Here is a 22538-nt window from a genome sequence, read left to right on the forward strand (position 1 = left end):
GCGACCAAGGATAAGGAAGAAAAAATAACCGATGTAAGGTACTATTTGAGATATATTTGAAAGACGCTTAGAAATGAAATTTATTATTATTATTATTATTATTATTGTTATATTTGGGGAAATGTAATTGCACATCCACTGCAGTAGGTGGCAGTGACACTCACTGTCAGAGTCTGCAAAGGGGGATGAGCTCAAAGGTGTAGACTAAACCATGGGGATGAAGTTATTATTTGGTGTAAATTAGTGAATAACTATCTTTTCCTGGATTTATTGCTTTCTTCAATATTAACTCATTCACTGCCAGACGATGTGTAAAAATGTGTCCACTCCAGTGCCAAGGTTTTTCTCATTTTCATTCAAATTGCAGGACCCACAGAAGATTGAGTTTGAGGACTACATCAATATTAAATACAGAGTTAGAAACTTTAGTCTCTCTTTTTTCATCAGAAAAAAAACATAGTTAATTCCTAAGTTATACGGGTCTGGAGTTATCTGAGCTTGAAATTGGGGTGGCGTTACAAAATACAATACTGTACTGCCGTAGTGTCTCCCGACTGCCACAACATGTACAGTACTCTGTTTATGTACTCTGTTGTGGTTGATAAATTTGGGATTTTTCTCCCTCAAAATCGGCATGACAAAATATGTACTTGTATGTATATATACTCAAAATATGTGCTGATGTAGCCCCCAAGACAAAGTCACACCGTTGCTTTTAATTACCAGATGTAGCGTGGAATGTATTCATGATGTTGGAAGTGCATCTCCATTCACTGAAAAGCCGAGCAGTACAACAAAACGGCGACCTCAATATATGCCCATACGCTTCCATTTGGTATGAAAATAAATACTTCGACCAGCCATATAAATAAAGCCCTTTTGAATATATCCCGCTTTGGCCTTTCAGCATCTCTCGGCATTCATATGCAATCCCTGAGCCAATTCAAAACGTTAGTTCCAATTTCCTTCATAAGGTGACCTCCTACCATAGATTGATTTTGTGCACACAAGTTCCCGCTGTCGTCCTCTTCAAAGGAATGATGTCATTTAGGGCAAATCTGAAATCTGATCTTATATATCGGGTTATTTCGTGCGTTGGAGAAGCTTGCTAGTTGTTGCTCTGCAACCGGTGCTACTGCACTCCGAGTCTCATGTCCGTTTATTTCACCGCCTTTTCTCTCTTGCAGCTGAGCCCACGGGGCCACTGACCTCATCTAAACCCAAACTCTGTGACCAGTGTGCTTCCTGTGTGTCGGAGAGGAGATGAGAGCGCCAGACACCTCTCTTATTAAACCTCTGTTTGGCTATAAAAGCTAGGGGGTACAAGGCAGAGACGATTGGGCATGACCAAACCGACTCTCTTTTGTCATATCTAACATTAGACCCGTTAATTGGCTCCCATAGGCCTCTCTGGGTCGAGATTAAAAAAAAAAAAAAACAAGTATGTCAGCAGCCATATAATTCACATGCAGACCAATGTAGTTTTTTTTAATTATACTGAAATATGGTTAGGTTTTACACAATAATAATGGTAAAAACTGAAAAAGGGATTGAATGTTGGAGCCTTTTACCACACGAGCACACAAAACCAAATACCACAAAGCACAACTCAAATACAAAAGTAATACTAGGAATACTAGGAATACAGCGAAAATACATGTATCGACAGAGGCCAAGGCTCATAGTGTGAAACTTGCCATTCTACTTTAATTTTTTTTCAAAGATTTTCCTTTTAAATGTCGTATTTTTTTAATTTGTTTGCTATAATATTTTATAATAATACTCGGCTACCGGTCCGGTAGTCGAGTGGCTTCATGGCACAGAGGTCGCCGGTTCGTGGAATTTGAATGTTCTCCCTGGGCCTGCGTGGGTTCTCTCCGGGTCCTCCGGTTTCCTCCCACATTGCAAAAACATGCATGGCAGGCAGATTGAACACTCCAAATTGTCCCTCGTTCATGAGTGTGATTGTTGTTTGTCTTTGTGTGCCCTGCGATTGGCTGGCAACCAATTCAGGGTGTCGCCTGCCTAGTGCCTGAAGACAGCTGGGATAGGCTGCAGCACCCCCCGCGACCCTAATAAGGAATAAGCGGTACAGAAAATGTATGGATGGATTATGATTGTATTATTGCATTGTTGCATTGTTTTATTATTTTATTATTTTATTATTTTATTATTTTATTATTTTATTTTTTTATTATTTTATTTTGTCATTATTTTATTTTGTCATTATTTTATTGTGTAATTATTTTATGTCATTATTTCATTACTTTTTATTTCATTATTTTATTATTGTATTATTGTATTATTGTAATATTGTAATATTGTATTATTGTATTATTGTATTAATGTATTATTGTATTATTGTATTGTTGTATTGCACGTTTGTTTATATCTAGCTAGCTATTAGCTATATGGCTAGCTAGCTAGCTATTTGTAAGTAATAGATAATTGTTTGCATTTAGCATACAGCACTCCGCATTGCCTTACGTAGCGGTACACGTGAGTCGTTTCAAGAAATCCCATTTCAGGGACAGGAGCAAGACATTTCTCAAATTTGTGCCGTTTTCTTCATTCACGCTGAACGTCTTCGCTCCATCAAAGTGACACTGAAATGGGAAAAGCAGAATCATTCCGGAATCTCCTAAATTATTCTCATTTTCTCCTCACTGTTGACTGAATCCCTCAGCTTTCACATGGCCAGCCCGGTCTGCTAAATCATCCTCCCTCCGACGGCCGCATCTCGATGGCACCTTCGCAGGCTATAGATTAATTCACTTTTTCAAATCACAATGTTTAATTACACAGCCTTCCGAGCAGCACAGTCACAGGTTGGCGATTTATGTGTGTTTGTCTGCAGACATGAGGACTGTATAACTGCTCGCTGTCAGATCCATCATCCCAAATAGATGGTACTGACTTTAATTCCTCCCTCTGTTGGGATGTAATTACAGAGGTTTACTGAGATGGAGAAGACTTTTGACAGAAATAAATATGCAAACTACCCAGGCTTGTCAGTTCTTCACACAGTTATGAATTTTGCCCCCCTGTTGTTGCTTTATTTTCCCTCACTATTGAAATTACACCTTCATTAAAAGCATTCCCTCAACCTGCCCCCTTCAAAATGAAATTCAGGAAATATAACCACTTTGGACAATTAAAACAGCCAATGTAGGCCCTAAAAGCATTTGTGACTTAAATGATATGATTTCTCCGTAATGGCCATTATACCCTTACGGGGGGTTATACACATGCTCTCACAGCCATTTTCTTTGGCTCAACTAATTGGTATAAATGTTGGAGCCGCTTAGTTGAGAGGCAGCTGTTTCTATCCGAGAGGACACAAAGGGGGGAACCTGTCCACTGTAATTGGTTCGACCAAACTATTTAGAGCGTGCGGAGGAGAAACTGATTGGGAGCAGAGTCAAATGGAACGGGTTTTGTTTTACCGCTGCCAAGGAGCTAATGTTTGTGGACGTGAGCGTTTTCGATACTCGTTTGTTTTTCGTGTCGCCGCTCCAAACTTTGCGGAAAGTTGGGCTAAGGATGAATCGATTGAATTTTGGGTGTGGACGGCAAGCTGAATCAAGACTGGAACCACACAAACAAAAAGTGAAAAACAAAGACGAAAAAAAAAACAAGCGTCAATGCAAAAACACGGATGTAACCCCCAAAAATTTTCCAAACTGGAATCAAACTCAATAGTTGCTAAATGGAAGATGCAACGAACTGAAACTACAAACTATTGTGGTAAATATACCACAGAAACAAAAAGACATTTGGGTTTTGGATCAAATGATCTGATGCGAAATGCAATTCTGTCAGAATTTTAAAAATGATATTCCGGATAACCACTTTGAGATATAAAAACAATGTATTTTTATAGAACATCTCAATTTAAATATACAGTAAAGTCTTGTTATATCGATATCGGTTATATCGATAGTACCGCTTATTACGATACTATTTCTATGAACGCAAGGAGAAAATTATATGCGTGCAGGATCGGATATATCGATAGTCCGGTTATATCGATATTTTTTCGGACTCCCGAGAATATCGATATAACAAGACTTTACTGTATTTACAACTTCCACTGTTTCTTCTTGTTCACTTCGATCAGATCCACCGTAGTTGTCCAAACCTGAATCTGAATGTATCGAATTGTTCCACTTGGCCTCTTAGAATGCGCTCCTCACAACCATCCAACCACCGTTTGTATTTCACAGGCGCAACTCTTCCTCCCACAGCTTTTGCCACCTCGCTTTCCGTCTCATTTTCACATTTGCCTTAATCTCCATTCCAGTGCGCCGTGTCCACTTGACAATGAATCGTAGACCGTCTTTGCCTTCTAGTGAGTCCGTTCATGTCCTCTGATACCAATATGTGCTTGCAAAAATTATTGCAATTTCCACGTTTGTTTTATTTCAATGCAGATGGATATCACTAAAGAACTGGAACCTGAACTGATCTCAGTGTTCCTGTTTCTTCCATCCATTGTGTTGCTTGCAAAAGTGCTATACGCCCTGTCAAAGCCATACACTCTCACTAATTATTTTCCGTCCTTTCACGTGAGCCTCGGGTACAATAAATGCAACTGCAATTTTTTTTTATTTGTGCTCTTCAATGCTTCTGTATAGATTCTGACATCTGTACGATATCACTCCTTGTATTCCTGTACTTAGTATTCCTGAAGTGTCCTGTCTTTTTTATTCCATTTCTTATACCAGAAGAATAACCTTAGTATGTTTCAAGGTTGTGTTGAGATATGTTTTAAGCCCTGCAACCGACTGTCCAGTCAACCTCAAACTATTTTTTTTTTTTGCTGTCTGATCTTGATTATGGCTTGGTAACTTCACTCAATATGTGACTGATCGGTGTGTCCTTCTCATTCCTAAAGGCTTCTCTCTCCCCTGCACTTCTGCAGTGTTTGTAAAAAAAAAACTAACAAACAAACTGGAATAGACCAGGCAGAACCAGGTAATGAAAGTGTTGGAGCCTATCCCAGCTGTCTTGTGGCAGTTAGCAGGGTACACCCTGAACTGATTGGCAGCCTACTGCACATTGACAATCAACCACTCACGCTCACAATCACACCTTGGGACAATTTAAAGGGTTCCATGTAGATTTTTAGGGAACGTGGAAGGAAACTGGAGTACCTGGGAAAAACCCACGCAAGCACAGAGAACATACAAACTCCACAAAGGAAGACCGGAGCTGCAATCAAACCCTGAACTTTTGCTTTGTGAGGCAGCGTGCTAATCAGTCGATCACCGTGCCGCCATCTATAACTATGTAGAGGGCAAAATGATTTAAAAGAGCACAGTAGTCTGAAGATGGATTCCTTCCCAAGCAATGGGATTTTTTTTTTTTTTTGCGGTGGTGTTATATTTAAGTAATGACAAACAAGACTGTGATATGAGGTGTCCTTGGAGCCACACACTCTACCTCTTTGGAAATCTGTAATAAAAATCAGTTCAGCTATTCTGCAGGAGTCAATCAACTCTCCCCCTTGCAAAGCAAGGGTGTGATGAAATTCTAGATGATATTTTTTTTTCTCCCTTCTCCTCAGAGATGTTTAGCATAAGTGCACGGAGGCTGAGAGTTGAGAGTGTCTTGAAGAAAATGTTAAGTATGTTCTAATAATGGAATATTGGATTGAGGACAAAGGCGTCTGCGACTATAATGAAATTACCACCGTGACTTTGTCTGAAGCTAGTTGACAGTTATTAGTCTGCTGAGCAGAGTCCCCGGGGTTGCATGGCAGATAATCTGACAGTAGGCGCAGACATTGCCAGTCTGATCCTGAATAGAGAGAAAGCCCGACAAGAGTGGAGGTGTCACACACAGAAGATGTTCGAGGTCGACGTCAGGGACAAAATGAGGCGCTAGCATCATAATAGTGGGGGAGCAAATTAATAAAATCATGGTCAGATGGGTGGGAGTGAGAGGGGTGTATGTGTGTTGGAAGGAAGAGACACCAGTTCAATCTGTCTACCATCTGGGTAGCAGGTTGCCACGTCAATTTGACGGCCAGATCACGTCCTTTTCGAATCGGTCTATCCAGGAGGCTTCTGGATGTCAGACCGTGACCTCCTATTGACGCTGCTGTGACATTGAATATTTGTGTCAATATCTCGTGCAGGTATGAGGTGAGGGCAGAGATGAGAGCACAGCACATTGAGATCAGGGGATTCGTCAGTGAAGGAAAAGTAAAGTGAGGGATTTGAGTTTCAAATTTTTTCTAAAAAGCAGAGCACCAACCATTTTTCAACAGCAAAATTGCATCCAGACGAGATCCCCAAAAGAACGCTGTTAAAAGCTATTATTGTGCAACCGCCCACAACATCTTTTCTAAGACAATGGGGGGTCTTGCCTGATGGAGAGCGCGAGCACCAGGTCATCAACGGGGCGGAACGGAGTGTGTCCATCCCTCGACGGAAGGGCTTGGAGGCCGGTGCGCCATCCGACTTTCACCCGATCACAGTGTTATGCTTTGTTCACATCGTAACCCCGCCATCTGAGTAAAAGCGACTTGTTTATTCTGTCTGAGGTTGAGTCGGCGCATGAGGGGTTATTTTTGAAAACATATATTTTCCATTGCTCCGCAAGTATCTTTTGAAGCTCTTGAGCTCATTTGGGGCCAATAGGAATGCTGCCTCAGCAGACCTTATTCTGACACCTCTCATCATTGTAGCCCAGGAGACAACATGAATGTACTGGACAGTATAGATATATTTTTCCCCAGTCGTGTTTAAAGTACAATTCACGCTAACCCCTAAATGCCAACAAGACCACAAATCCAAACGCTGAGAACCCTAACGGATCTAAACGCGACAGAGGATTCTGTTCTGACTGCAGTGCCACAATGCCTATGGGGACACTTCCTATTCTTCACCACGTTGCAACTTTCAGGACAAACTTTTCATAAAATAAAATCCTGTATCCTACTTCTGCCTGCACCTCGACTGCTCGATGAAGCAGAGCGGAACGTTCAGTTTGAATGGCAACTGACCCAGATGAGAATGAGCTGAGCTGAAAGATATTTTGCAACTTTTGACTTTCGTCTTTATCGCCCGGGTACTCTCACTCTGGGAATTTTCAATTGAGTCTACGTGGTATTCATCCATCTATAGTTTACCTTTATCTCTCAATCCGTTTTTTGTTGTTGCAAGTCTTGTAAATTCAGTTTATGATCATTTCACCCCATAACAAACTCAACTAACTCTGCATGAGAAGCGGCTGCTGGACTACACATCCTCCATCATGCTTCAATCACACCAGATCAAGACCAGTCGATCTCTCGGTAGCTGTTTCCAGGCTCGGTCCTTGTGTATTCAAAGCTGTTTTTCTGGAGTTTGGCCCACTAAACGAATCCGTGTCGGCGCAACTAAATAATTGCGCGGCTGATGGTTATCCCGCTTATTTACCCGCCTGCCTACAGCCACCAAGCCGTTCCCTAAACCTCAGCATTCATTGCTGCTCTTCCCCTGCCTCGTCTTTTCCTCATCCTCTCCGCTCGCGTTGCTTCTCCAGTCAGCGACGTCTTTTTGAATTCCGCCTTTTGTCTGCAATGGTTTTCTTCAGCCCGCCATCTATTTATCTCACTTACTCCTGTTTTGCTCCTATCGATTCGTCTCTTGAAGTATGCGCTTTAGCGCTGTGAATGAAAATCACAAATATTGTATTTGACGATTGCCTTTGTCATTCAAAGTAATTACAGCAAGTGATAAAGGTACCGTAAGGTGGAGATGGAGAAAAAATGGAGGGGAAAAAAAGGTCACACAATTCAGACTAAAATATTCAAGAAAAAAACACTACATGGCAATTCCGGTTGTAATCCAACCACAGAAGTGGGTCAATGATGGCGAAAAGGAGTAATGTAAATAAATTAAATAAATAATAAATTACATAAATAGTATAGAAAACAAATAAATGAATGATTAAATAAACGAATCCCCAAAAAACATAAATTAAAAATTAGATAAACAAAACAAATAAAAATATAAAAAGATAAATACATGAAAAAATAAATTAAATTAAATATAAATAAACACAAATATGAATAAACACATATATAAACAAACAAACAAACAAAATAAACAATTAAATACTTCATTAATAAAATACTAAAATAATTAAATAATTAAATACATCCGGCGGGCAACTTGACTCAGTTCACATCACGATACGCAACAAATACACAACAATTCATCATTCAAGATATGCAAGCTATCGAATGCCACTTTTTTACAGTTTATGGTCATACTAAACATAAAACAACCATGTTTGCGAGGACCTGAGTCAAAACGCTAAGGCAAAGTGTGGCAAGGTGTACGTGAAGGCAGTACTGAATTCCGTATAGTAAGGTTAAAAATTCTTATTGAACTAAGTAGGCGATGGGTTCCGGTTTTCATGTGTTTTTTAATTTTAATTCTTATTTTTCATCAGGCATCATCGGTGGAATACGCACAGGCTTTCAAAGCCTTGTGATGTTAGCTGACTTTGACCTCCCTGCCTCGTCTTTGAATAATATCCCATTAAGTTTACGCTGACAGTCGAACTAAATCATCGCTGGCTAAGTCCTTGCGATTTCCTGGGTGGTCGGATGCGTTCGGTTGGAACGGGGAAAGAAAATGTGGTCCTCGTTTCCCGTGCACGGTGATTCAAAGTGGTTTGGAGAGCCTTTCAGATGCACTCAGACAGTCTTTTATCCATTGCGGTTCCATTTGTGCCGACGGCCTTTTGTTGAGCGCTTACGCGGTGAGCAGATTGTTGCGATGATGCCGGTTCACAACAATCCACTCTTTGAGGACGTTAAATGAAATGATGGCGACCAATTTAGTTTGATGAGTTTTGTATCGGGACAAAACAGGGACACATTTCACTCTATCGCTCTATCAAAACAAATATGGGTGGCGTAACGGTCAACGGTAGCTTGCGAGTTTTCTCGTTTTTGTTTTGTTTGTCGTGGTAGAAATGGCATTTGAAGGTTACTACTCTTTTATAATAAACTTGAAAGCAAAATGAAAACAAATGTGTGATGAGAATGCAAATGTGTGTTGAGAATGACTGACTTTTTAAAAAGTAATTGAAAGGTTTGAAAGTAAGAATGACATTTGCAGCCTTGAGAATATTGGCAAGAGAAAAGTAAGCTTAAAATCTAAAATCCTTTACAATATTCCGATTCAGTAAGTCCACTGTTGTTGTCACGTAAACTCATCGGTTTGTGGCACTGTAATGGAAGAAATTATCAATGTCCATTCAGTGAATTTGCACCAAAATAAACACCCAAAAGCACCCCAAAATCATTTCCTCCCTTGCGATCCCCACTGATCTGAATTTTCGCAAAATGGTTTGCAATTTTTGAGGAACATTTCCCCTCAACATGCTTCAAACTTGTACAACCTTAAAAGAGTTTTGGGATTACGTACTGTACTTTTTTCACAAATCTGTGAATGAAAATATGTCGTCTTGTGTTTGGTTAAATACCTGAACATTGCGGCATCTCTACAGGTCACAAGCTGTTGATGGAGTCATCGACACCCACACTCGGCAAAGATTTTGTGTACACTGATGTTACACATGAGTGGGGGAGAAAGTTGTGTGCGTGTGTGTGTGTGTGTGTGTGTACGTGTGTGTGTGTGTGTGTGTGTGTGTGTGTGTGTGTGTGTGTGTGTGTGTGTGTGTGTGTGTGTGTGTGTGTGTGTGTGTGTGTGTGTTTCATAAATATATATTTTTCATGTTTGAAATAGGGTCCCCACGGGTGGAAATCCTTCGCATACCAAGTCCCCGCCATGTAGAAAAAAACACGTATGCATGTGTGTGTGTAGTTTAGCAAACCTGGCTTACTTTTTAGGTTTCAAAAGTGATGCGGGGGCTAAAATGATTATCTATGTGAGTGAGTGTTTGTCGGATGAAACTATGTTAGATATCCATCACCGCTATCAAATTGTGTTTTATTTCACATAATAAATTTGAAATGACTATAGTACCCTCTAATGTGTTGGGTTTCCATGGAAAGAAGATTGGTTCATTGTTACAGTACATACAGTGATGGCTGACTATGAATTGTACAGTGGCCCTTCTAAAGCCTGAAGTTTGGAATTTGACCAAAATTATTTAAAAGCAGCTTCAAAAACGTCCTTATGTGTGACATCATGCAAGGTGATAAAGAGGTAGGAAACATAGAAGCCAATGAAAAGCATCACCTCTGAGACGCTGTTTGCACACCAATGGCACAGCAACATGAAGACATGCAATGTAGCAATACCTATTCACGTAAATACTAGCCTGCAAATCACAACAAATTTGCTTGCAATGTCAAGCCACTTAGCCAAATTAAAAAAGTGGCAAAGACTCACTACCATTTACGACCCAGGCTAAACTTCTTTAAGAAAGTGGCATACACTTTGGAATGCGCAATTGTAATACTGTATTGAAATGTAAATTAACGTACACTGCCATACTTTACGGAGATTTTGAGATTTGATGACAGTGGGTTGACAAGAAAAAAAAAATCAGGCGATATTCCCTCTGGGAAAATACATGTGAAACTAGAGTAGGGAGCGAGCAGAATGGAAGTGTGCGTTTGATTTTGGAGGCTTCTGCATATATCATTACTTTCCAAATTCATCTCTTTACATAATACAAACCATTGTCATTTTTGTTCCATATTTACAACGCAGGGTGAATTTGCATATTCAACAACAAAGACCGCAAACAGTCAGTACCCTCTTAACGCCTAGATTAGGTTTTTGAGCACCGAGGTGCATAAATTTGCATGTTTGTTAGAGGAAATTGTTTGACATTTGGCTGCTTAAGTAGCTCTTGTATCAAGTGTCTGTGATGCCGGGTGGGTGTGATCTGAGATTGTTGCCGATGAGCATGTATAAGTGAGGGACTGACATTTCATTTTGGGAAATACAATGACAGTATATGTTTAGTACGTCTGTGTAAACTCTCAGTCGTACAGGAGTGGTCCATCGATGAGAAGGTTTCTTCAGCCGTCATCTGTACAATTTTGAAGGTTTCGGACGTTTCGCCTCCTATCCAAGAGGCTTCGTCAGCGAACTAAAGTCTGACTGGTCGTTTCGGCCCTATTTATATATCCCTAATGTCCAGCCATGGCGGCGCCGGACACAGCTATGATAGGTCCCTACTCTCAGGTTGGGGGGAGCAGAGGAACACTCCCTGTGGCCCCACTGATTGTTTCTACATTCCTGACTAACGACTGGCCCATTTCCCCCACTCCCACCGGTATCACCTCATCAGCATTACGAATGTTGCCTAACCTGTTTTGCCTAAGCAGGCTATTGTATGAACGATCCAAATTGAACCTCACCCCACCAGACCGGTTTAATGAAGGATTTTGTTGTTTTATAAGAATCGCTTCTTTTACCCCCCTTTCAAACCATCTATGTTCTTTCGCTAAGATTTTAACCTCATTGTCGTCAAATGAGTGGTTGCTAGCTTTTGCACCATTTGCACCTAAAAGCACCTAAAAGCTAGCAACGTCCGAAATTGTACAGATGACGGCTGAAGAAACCTTCTCATCGATATATGTTTAGTATTTGTTTTTTAGTTTTTTTGGTGGGATTTATTTTTTGTGTGTCTTTTAAGGTACGCATATTATCAGTGGGGTACAGCACATGGTGGGTGTATTAATATAAACAGTGGCAGACATTGACTGAGTTCATGGCAGTCCCTACTGGACCCTCCACACCCTGCCCACCACCTTTTCCAGCTACTCCCCTCTGGCAGGCGCTACCGATCCATGCGCACCAAATAAACAGCTTCTTCTCCCTCACCATTAAATCTCTAAACAGTAACCCAAACATAACTGTATAGTGCCTCTTTGCAATTTTGCACAACCCTGTGATACAGCATTGATTTATTAGCATTATCATTGTAGCTGCAGCTCTGTACTCACTTGAACCACTGTCTGCTTGATACTTTGCACATTGTCTCACATTTGTTCCTACAAGGTACAACTTACATTAACTCATTCACTGCAAGACATGCAAAAATGTGTCCACTCCAGTGCCAGTGTTTTTGTTATTGTCACTTGAATTCCAGGACCCACAGAATATTGAGTTTTAGGACTACATAAACATTCAATCCAGCGTGAGAAACCTTAGACTCTCTTCTTTTATCAGATAAAAAAGAGGTCATTCCTAAATTATATGGATCTGGAGTTATATGATCTTAAAATGAGGGTGGCCGTCCAAAATACAATGCAATACATACATATTAGTTTACAGTATATAGCGCTTTAACAAATCGCTAACATGGTAAGAGGTGAATACTGCTTTCATGTGAAAAAAAAAAAAACATTGCCAGAGGCCATGGTCGGCTATTTATTGGCACCCAAGCATGAAAAAAATAAAACCCGAACAAAGTCGGGATTGGTGCTGAATAAATTTGTGAATGGCAGTGAATGAGTTACGGAATTCGGTTAGATTAGCCTTTAGTAGTGTCCTCCATACTTATTTGTCATATGTGTTTCTTCATGATGATACAAGTGCAGTGTGTTTTACCTGAGACAAATTCCTTATGTGTTCTACATACTTGGCCAATGAAGATGATGTTTCTGATTCCGAATCTGAAATGTTCATTTCCGAGTGTCGGACCGAAACTCGTCATTCAACGTCATCTTTACAGGCGGAATTTTTGAGTTGCTAAAATATATATAAATAAAGTAAAAAAAAAACACAATGATAAATGTTAACTACAGTGAAGGGGACGGGGGCTTCAAAAGTGAGATTTCTTCAAGAAGACAAAAGCTACATGTTCCCATTTTGAACGCATCACACGGACGTTAATGGCGCCTGCATAATTGGGGTTATACGCGCAATTTTGACGTAAGTAATTTTGTCACAGTCTTAATATCTTCACGTCGCGGCTGATTATCAACAGGTGGCAGCAAATTAGACCCAACTGGAGATGATTTGATCTGCTGCGATACAAAACCCGGTGATCTCAAACCTTGTCCGACGACAACACCCACGCACGCCCCTGACATTTGTCCCATTCTCTGATTGTATGGCAAGTTATGAGTGATTGGGTTCTTATGGAGAAGGGGAGGGGCCATGGGGAATATTAGTTGGGGAATAATATAGTTTTTTTTTGACAACGATACTAGTGCAGCGTGTTCTACCGGAAACAAATTCCTTGTGTGTTCTACATACTTGGCAATAAAGATGATTCTGATTCTGATTCTGATTCTGATTCTGACATGGACAAAGACCAGGTGGCATCTCTCAGCTCAAGCCATACTGCTGACAGGATGCAACAAAGGGGAGTGGGGAGTGTGTGTGTGTGTGGGGGGGGGTTTACCGTATTTCTAGTTGGAAAACGGGTTGAACGTGCCACACATATACGCACATTTCCTTCAAAGTCCCATAAAGTATTCAAAAGATGAAGGAGGTGTGAAATTATGCATGCTAGTTTTGATTATGCATTCTCTCACGGTGCCTTTTTTTGTCCTTATCACCTTACTTTTTGTCAAGTATCAGGAACGGGACCATATTTGGTCGGCGCAAGGGTGTTTAAAATGGACTTTGTGCTCTTTGCTCGAGTCAGTGGAATTGTGAGATTCCTCCAGGACATGAGAAATGGTGATGATGACATTTTCATGAAATTCTAAGACAATACAATCACAATGGCATTACAATATTGATAACTCATTCACTGCCAGACGATGTGGAAAAATAAGTACCAGGGTTTTTGTCATGTACACTCAATTACCAAGACCCACAGAATACTGAGTTTTAGGACTACATCATCATTCAATGCAACGTAAGAAATCTTAGACTCTTTTCTTTCATCAGAAAAAAGAGTTAACTCCTAAATTATATGTGTCTGGAGTTATATGATCTTAAAATGAGGGTGAACGTCCAAAATACAATGAAATCCATACATATTGGTTTATACTGCACAACACTTTAACAACAGCTGAAGCTAGAACAAAGCACGAACATGGAAAAAGGGGAAATGCTGCCCACTTAAGGAAGGGAAAAACATTTCCAGAGGTCTGGCCAGTGCTTTATCAGCACCCATGTAAATAAAAATAAAACCCGAACTAATTCAGGATGGCACACTATGTCATATTTTCAATGCCCAAATAAATTTGTGAATGGCAACGAATGAGTTAATACACAGATCAATAGCGGTCTTCAATTTTATATTCATGACCCCAATTGTGGCCCACTTCTAACTTTATTCAGCAAAATATATACATATTCAAATATTAAAGCTAATAAGGTCCCTCCCCTTCAAAGTCACCTCTTCTCATTATTTCCCCTTCATACATCTTTTGCAACGAAACTGTGTTTATTTCAGTCATATTTTGAAAGACAATTTTGTCCAGACTGCAAAAACAATGAAAAATTCTGCCAATATTTTACCCTTATCTAATTTCACACCCTCAAGACCTTTAGTGGCATCCCGCGCAACTACAAGCCCCTGCCAGTTTGTTTCCAGGATGTGACTAACCCCCTCCACCCCCCAGCGAAGCTCATGGAAGATGTATGCATAAAACGGATAATGGATTCAGGAAATAGGTGGAAGCCGAATTTAAGGTCGGGCTGCTGGAGGGTGGAGGCACACTAAGAGTGATCACAGAGTGTCTGTGGGTGCTTCTTTTCTTTCAATGCTTGCTATTCTGCTGTGAAAATGGTTTGAGACACCTCACATGCACAAACGGATGCCCCCCTCTCCAAATCCCCCCCCCCATGTATGTTTTGATTCAAAGCAGCCGTTAAAAGACATTTTTAGACCATCTGACAATCAGCCGAGTTCACGGTCTTCGTTTTATGGTCGATCTCCAGCTGCAAATTACCTGGCCTGCTGAATGAAGATTGACGTGTTGCTAAGATACCCTGACAGAGTTGTTAAGGAAGGGGAGACGCGGCGGGGGGGGCATTGGGTAAGGGGGAATCAGAACATGCAACGGAAAAGGATTGCTGCCACAAATCAGACACAAGGTGAATGATTGTATCTGAATCAAAATGTCACGCTCTCTATAATGTCTCAATCAATAACAATAAATCACAAGGCATTAACAGAGCTTATTCTTGATAAGCGGGGGGGGGGGGGCTGCGCGACCTGTGTGTTCGGCCACTCATAATTATTTTTGGTGCATGTGGAAAATGGCGGTCGTGATGCATTTTGGGGTCACTTTGGCAATATAACAGTTGCGTGATGCCCTGGGAGACGCCCACTGTCTTATAGTTTCAAGACAAACAGTGCCATTTATGGGACATGATGACCCTGTGGCTTATACGCAGGGGTGCCTTATATGTGAAGTAATATTGAGCCTCAAAAGGTCTTGCAACTACTGCCGGCAGCCACTGACTCCATTTCCCCCGGTAGAAGAAGTAGTGCGTAACCCCAGCCTCTAATGTAGCGCATTATGGTGTGGTGTGCCTTATATGTGGAAATCATTTATATATTCATATCCAGTGATTCCTTGGCTTACGAACTTAATTGATTCCCAGAAAGTGTGTGGAAGGCAAAAAGTGTATATTCCAAACATTCATTTCCCATAGGAAACCATTAAAATGGGAATAATATGTTCCCAGGTCCCCATAAAACATAATATTCAACTAAACAAACCTTAAAACTACAAACAATATACCTTATTTTATGTATAATAAATGTGCTATGGTATTGTAATAAAAGAAATAAACTGTACAGTATAATAAAGTCACTTTATTTACCTTTGCGATGGTCGTTGATGGCTTGATGGAATGGATAGCTTTTTGCAAAAAGGGTCTCAAGCAACTCTGGGTTGTACATCTTCGAAGTTGTTATATTGCAACAGCAACAGATGCAGGCAGACATACGAGAAACATCATTAATAGCTGGTTCCTTTGCTTGTATGTTCTCTTCAAATTATAAAGATCGCTTGTGCGGGTTATTTGTGGAGCCTGATTGATGGGATATTTTAACCTTGCTGTCTACACTCTGCCTTTGAACTATCAAAAAAGTTGATACGAGTCCAAATTTCACTGTTTTCTATCCATGTTCTTTTCACTTTTTTTTTGTATAACTTTTGTTCTTTTGTTTCAAGCTCTGTCGTCTCCCTTTCGTGTGTGTGTGTGTGTGTTTCTGTTTCTGCAACCCCTCCTCCCTGCACCGTGTGTCCTGCTGCGTGCGTCTCCTCCCTCCTCTACCACGGATCTTGACCAATCACGTGCGGCTTTAACCGAAGACCGGGGGCGGGGAATAGAGGGGGAAAAAAGCTGGTTGCCATTTCAGGAGCTCCAAGAACCGGTTCGTTCGCGAACGACACATCACTCATTGTGGCGCTCCGTGTGTTTCCCGAAAACTAGTTTGTATGCCAAGATTATATTCTCTAACGTTCGTAAGGCAAAAATTTCGGTAGCTAAACCGTTCGTAAGCCGAGGTATCACTGTATTATATTTGGAAAACGTTTTTCATTCATTGAAGGTGCGCCTTATACTCCAGTGCGCCTTATATATGGAAAAGGTTTGAAAATACACCCTTCATTAAGGATGCGCCTTATACTCGGGTGCACCTTTTACACCAGAAAATACGGTACATGTTTACTTAGCTAAAAAGAATAATAATAATAATAATAATGATTTAAGCATGTTCAACCACTTGAACATAATAAAACAGAGTAAACGTTTTTGCATGGTAGGACAAAATGCCGAGCAGTATACACCGAGGAAATCACCCACGTGCTTCCAAACACTGGACCTTATGAAACGGCTCTTTTCAAAGGAGTCCCGCTGGAACATTTTAGTACTTACTGAGCATGACGTGCTTTGTGCAGCATCTTGAAGAACATGCAGCAGACTGCGGCTTTTTTCAAGCCAGGATCCAAAGATGTGTCGTTAGCATTTAATAGCTTTTCTTTTCCAATTATGTCTTTTAAGGGCTCAAGGAGCCATCTAAGAGAAAGAGAGAAAGAAATCCGTGAAAAATACGTACGGTACATCATTCAAACATTTCATGGATGAAATGGCATAAACATCCTGATTGTACAGCTGACTCGTTTCGGCTCCCAGGTGCGCTTTCGTATTTCCTTCTTCGTGCTGTGTTTTTGATAAGGTACATTGCTATTCAAGGGTCCCGTCTCAGGGGCTTGTTTCAACACGCGGCTTTAATGGGTACGAAGGGGGGGAAAAACACAACATAATATTTAGAATATGAAGGAACAAGCCAATTAAAGATGCCGAGCGTCTCGGCAGGCGTGCGTTGAAGTGACTCGGGCGATGTGGATGAGGAAAATGAAAGATTTGTAACTTGCTCCCTTCGGCTTCAAAGCTTACGCCAGGCAGAAATGCTCACAGGCCTGTCAGTCAGCCGGCAAGACGTCTTTATTCATGAGATTCCAGTCGCCGGGCCCATCCAGTGTGAATTGCTCAAGGGAAAATGACATCCCCCGATGCCCATCGCTCGTATGGAACGGGGAGTATCTCCGGTGATTACATCATTAACAGTGAGATATAAAACGAGCGAATCGATTGAGCAAACAGCGGCGTAGAGGACAATAAGGCGGCGCCTGAGATGGATGAACAAGGAAATGGGAAGAAACAAAGCCTCTTTGTACCTTCTGTTGCTTTCGCCCCCCTTTGCCGAGTGCAACCTCAGGCCCATTAAACTCACTTTAACATTTGCTACATCTGTAATGTGGCATCTCAGCATCCCCTCCACCGTCCCCCGGGAGACCGGAATAATCTCGACTAAGCCTTCAAGAGAGAGAGGGATTTTATCCTTGCACTGACAGATAGAGAGAGAGACAGAAAAAATAGAGAGAGAAGGAAGGAACTGGCCAGTGGAGGATAACGACATCGATAATGAGCTGGCTGTCAAAAAATCTTTTTTTTTTTTACTTTTTCCTCCCCCTTGTCCCGATTCCTCAACTTAACCTGCTGCTTAATCGCTGCGGACTTGCATTGCAATATTTCCAATGGCCTAATGTATGGTGGATTTTGGAAGGCAGTGGTGGGCTGTCAGGGCCTGCAAGGCCTTCTCTGCTGGCTCTTAAATATCTTAATCACAGTCTAATGTGAATTATATATTGTCCATGAATTCTTATTAAATAATTCAAATTTGATTTTCAGCTTCCTTTCATTGTTTGTCCCCTGTTGAAAGGCTTCCAGATGTGTTTTTGTATTTAAGCATTTAACCAATCACATTTCGGTCATCATTTGTCATCATGGTCAGAAATCTACCTGGACGCTTTCACAATCAGTTGTGCAGGCTCTGTCGCATTAAATGTGTTGATCAACCTGTTGCTTTAACCAATCAGAGCTGGAGTTGGCAACCCAAGACCTGCTTGAAGGCATTGGCAACGTCCGAGTTTTTGCAAATTTGGATTGGCTAGTCACTAGCCAATCATAGGATTACTAGCCACTAGTGATTAGTGCATATTGGCCAGAACTAGCACACTGTATCTGTAGCGAGCATTTTTGTGTTGATTTAATAGCAGTTTTGTCAACCCACAATGACTGACCGAGAAGAAGAAATGGACTTGGTTGCAGAAATACTGTTAAAGCCATTTTCAATACGGACTTCTCAAGAATAGATGGATATCATTAAGGTTGGAGAGCTCAGAAGCTAGCAAAAATAGTCAATAATATTGCAATTTTATGAAGTTATCATGAATCCACACATTCATAGTAAAAATTCAAACAATTTCATGACAGTATTTCTTTTCAAGTCACAAGCTATTTCCTGGCCAACGACATCCTCTACTGGATGTGTAGTAATATCACACCACACTCGCAGCTGTGGAGTGATTCAGACATAGCATAAATGAAGGCCTAGGGGGTGACATGCACGGCCCGCCACTGTTGGAAGGTATCGTCCAAAATTAAAACAAAAACAAAAAGATACACAGAAGAGGGTTATGAAATATTTTTTTTGTTTGTTTTTCTGTGTGATTATTTGGCAACCAAAAGTCAGGCAACATAAAACGGAGAGATGGATATAAATACAAAGCATATCGGTCAGTAATGAGGAATTTGTCGAGTTGTTTTGGTTGTTGTTTTTCCATATTTTTTAACTCAAATGTACTAAACTTTGATGATAATTATGCATCATCAAACCGAACAAGTGCTGCCCACCTTGCAGTTTCTAAGGTGGGTCTTTTAGCACACTTGTTCAAGTAGGTGACAAGTTAATTAGTCATTTATAGGAGCGCAACCACACAAGCAAGCATTCAAGTTATTTACCAAAACGAACTGATACATTTCTTCCAAATTATACAAAACTGTAGTGTTCTTTTAATGAGATGTGTCCCATTGTTTTGACAGTTTAATACAATCTGAGTACACTCCTCCTGACCTGACATTAGATGTGTTTTGCTGAGTGGATGGATCCATCTGGAAGTGAAATTTACAGAAAACACAGACAAGTGGACCCCTTTTTTTAGAAAGCGCTCGGTAATGAAGACGCTATTTTGTTTTTTTGAGCATCACTATTCTGATTACCACCAAATTGGAGCTTTTAAGGTGAGCAGTGAGCATAACAGCATAATGAGACAAGACGGGTCGTCACTTCACAGTAAATTATACCGATGAAGCTTTATGGAATTGTTTTATTTTCGGTTTGGCGAACCTGCTAAATAAATACAATAAATAAATAAATAAATAAATACAATCAATAAAATAAATAAAAATACAAACAATACAATACATAAAAATACAAATAAAAGTACAGATCCAAATAATAAATAAAATATGCGAATACAAAAACACAAAAATACAAACATTCAAAAATACCAAATATAAAAAATATATAAATATTAAAATATACAAATATGCATCCGTAAAAATATACAAAAATAAATAAATAAATAAATAAATAAATAAATACAAAGATAAATGGGTGATAAAAATTGAGCAAAAAGAATTGAAACCAGGAGCGGGTGCTTAGCAGACTGCGCCCTCAGTTTGTGTGAGCACTCTGGTCAATGTCAGGTCATCGAAGCGGACCATTTCGATGTTGACAGTCTTGACAAAGACATAACTCATGCGACTTGCGGGAAATGTCAGGGATAAGAGCCAGCGGGGAGCTGCGGGGAGCTGCGGCGGCTCTGAGACAGACGAGGGACTGACAGAGGCGTAGGGGAAGTGGACCATAATACCAGAAGCATCTGAGACCCTTGGGTGACAAGTGGGGGATTTATGAGCCCAATTATGAGAAAATGTGCAGCCGGGGAGCAAAACGCCAATGTCGAGCAATGCTTTCTCCTTTCGGATTGCTGATCGGAAATACAATGAAAGTCAAGTGGCTTTGAGTGTCATGTCTGGTATGTTTGTAATCTTATTTATTTATTCTTTTCAAGATCGCCGCAAGTGATTGTGTGAGTGACTGTGTAGTGGTTCACTCTGTATTCCCATTCAGGTAGCACAACTTGAGGTTTTACTCAGTGTCTATGCAAATTCACAGTGAAAATCATCGCATATATCGGGACAGATGCCGCAGCAACTAGTTTGAGCGACCTACAAATTTTTCACCGCATGCACAATGGGGAAAAAGCATTGCATTTGTTTTACCACTTTTTTCCATGCTGCTATCCTACTCAAGGTGGCGAGGATCTGCAAAAGGAGGTTAGACAAAAGAACCGCAATGCTATCAAGGACCTCGAAACTTTCAACTACACACACTTGTCAAGCTGAATTCCTGCTAACACCCATTTGGGAAATATCAATGCAAATCATTTCAAAGTTAACATCAGATTGTGATGCATACGCCACCGTGCAATCAACATAAATTAGTTTCCATTACAGATGAGAATGAGTTTAGTTTAGGGAGAATGAGGCAAGGAATTGGCCGATGTCGTGGTGGTAGTGGGGGTGTCAATCGAGCAACACAGAAGCATGCGTCCTTCAAGAGGAGTATCAGCGAGGTTCAGTCTCAGTGGAACAATTAGGAGTGTAAAGGAAAGTTGGGTTTCTGTCAGCTCGCTTTCGCTGAGCGTTCATTAATTCTGTTATCATCGAGAAGGACTGCAGCGAGGCAGTAAAGGAGAACATCATTATGTAACTATTTCACAGCGACTGTAATTGGCTCAAAAGTACACCATTTAGTCATGTTAAATGCCGTTTTGGAATTGTCCATTGTTGAGATTCATCGTTTTAGGAGGTGCAGAAAATTCAGATCTATGAGGTTTTTTTTTAATACAATAAAAACCTTATCTTATTTTATGCCAGACTAAAGTTTGCAAAAAGTGACAATTAAGGATTATTTACATTCAAGGAAAACCAGAGTAGACAGTTGCCACTTGGTCGCAGAACTGCATCAAATTCTGCGACAGTATATGTACATGTGTGGCTTGTATATGCGATAAAATCCAGCCATCTATTTTCTTAACACGTAATAAAATGAAGGATGCACAACGTAACTCTTGACTAGCTAACCAATTCAAGCAATCTATCACAATGTATCCATGCGACAACTTGCTTTTTCACTGGCTTTCAAATTGCAACTGCAGAGTTCAATTAAAGGACAACTGACACCTTTTTTTTGTTTCCTAACTGACATCAGAAAAACATTTTATATCTAAAATGTTTTATCTAAAATACCCAAAAAAACGCAGGCTAATATTTTTGGTCAAATGCAAAACACCAATAAAAATGACTTAAATTGTCCCAAAACTACTTCAAAATGACCTCAGAAAGTTTCAGTTTCAGAAGGTCCCGCCCCCTTGTTCGTGACGTCACGCCAGGAAGTCTTGCCTTGCTCGAGAATCAAAACAATGGCTTCAGATTCGGAGAAGATGCTTTCTTGTTACTCATCCAGTTATGAATATGATTCAAATAGTTCTGAAGAGGAAAGCATACATGTTTGCAATCGATTAAAGAATTTGTTCCGTGCCATTTTGAGGCAATAGGGGGGAAAATGTGTGCTACAAAAAAGAGGCAGAAAATGGCGACCAAGCTCCGTGTGAGGAATTAATCAGCCCGTTTCCACAGGATGATAAATTCCTGACATGGAGCTTTGTCGCCCTCTTCTGCCTCTTTTTGGTGCAACATGACATTTTCAGACCAAACAAGTACAGCAAAATGCATTGACGTGATGGAAGGACTGCTGCAATGTGTCCTTTTTTCAGTCAGGGGCGTTCCTTCAGTGACGTAGGGTGAGGACTCGTCACCAACTCAAAAACAAGACTTCCGGAATATTCAGCGCGAGTCTTAAAACGTAAAATAGAGCTATATGCGGTGGAATCTTTGTAAAATACGCTCAGTAGAAGTCATTTGAAGCCATTTTACAAATTATGGACACCACTTGTCCGGAGATGTTGGTTGTCCTTTCAATGTCAATGTGTGGACAACAAGTCGTCCATTTGTCCAATCTGAAGAATCATTGTGGAGTTTTGATGCAAACACAGGGAATATGACTGTTTATAATAAAATAGCACCATGTAATAAAATTTTTCAAAACTTATAACTCACTTCAATCAGCTTTTGTGAAAAAAAGGTTATTTGCAGCAGGCAAGATGATAAGGCGCTTCCTTTTGAACATGGAAAAAGGACAGAACGTGATGTGGACCTAAATGA

General features: G+C 40.5%; 1 long non-coding RNA gene across 1 annotated transcript in view; it reads right to left on the reverse strand.

Moving 5' to 3' along the window:
• The window catches only part of LOC148886494 (uncharacterized), a 92248-nt gene that overhangs the window by 32825 nt on the left and 36885 nt on the right, over nucleotides 1-22538 (reverse strand). The window contains exon 5 of the long non-coding RNA XR_016117760.1: nucleotides 16779-16919. This is a non-coding gene — a long non-coding RNA (uncharacterized LOC148886494). The remainder of the gene's footprint in view (nucleotides 1-16778; nucleotides 16920-22538) is intronic.

The sequence above is a fragment of the Hippocampus bargibanti genome, linkage group LG16, assembly GCF_051943395.1.
Source record: "Hippocampus bargibanti isolate YZ-2025 linkage group LG16, ASM5194339v1, whole genome shotgun sequence".
NCBI classification, from domain to species: Eukaryota; Metazoa; Chordata; class Actinopteri; order Syngnathiformes; family Syngnathidae; genus Hippocampus; species Hippocampus bargibanti.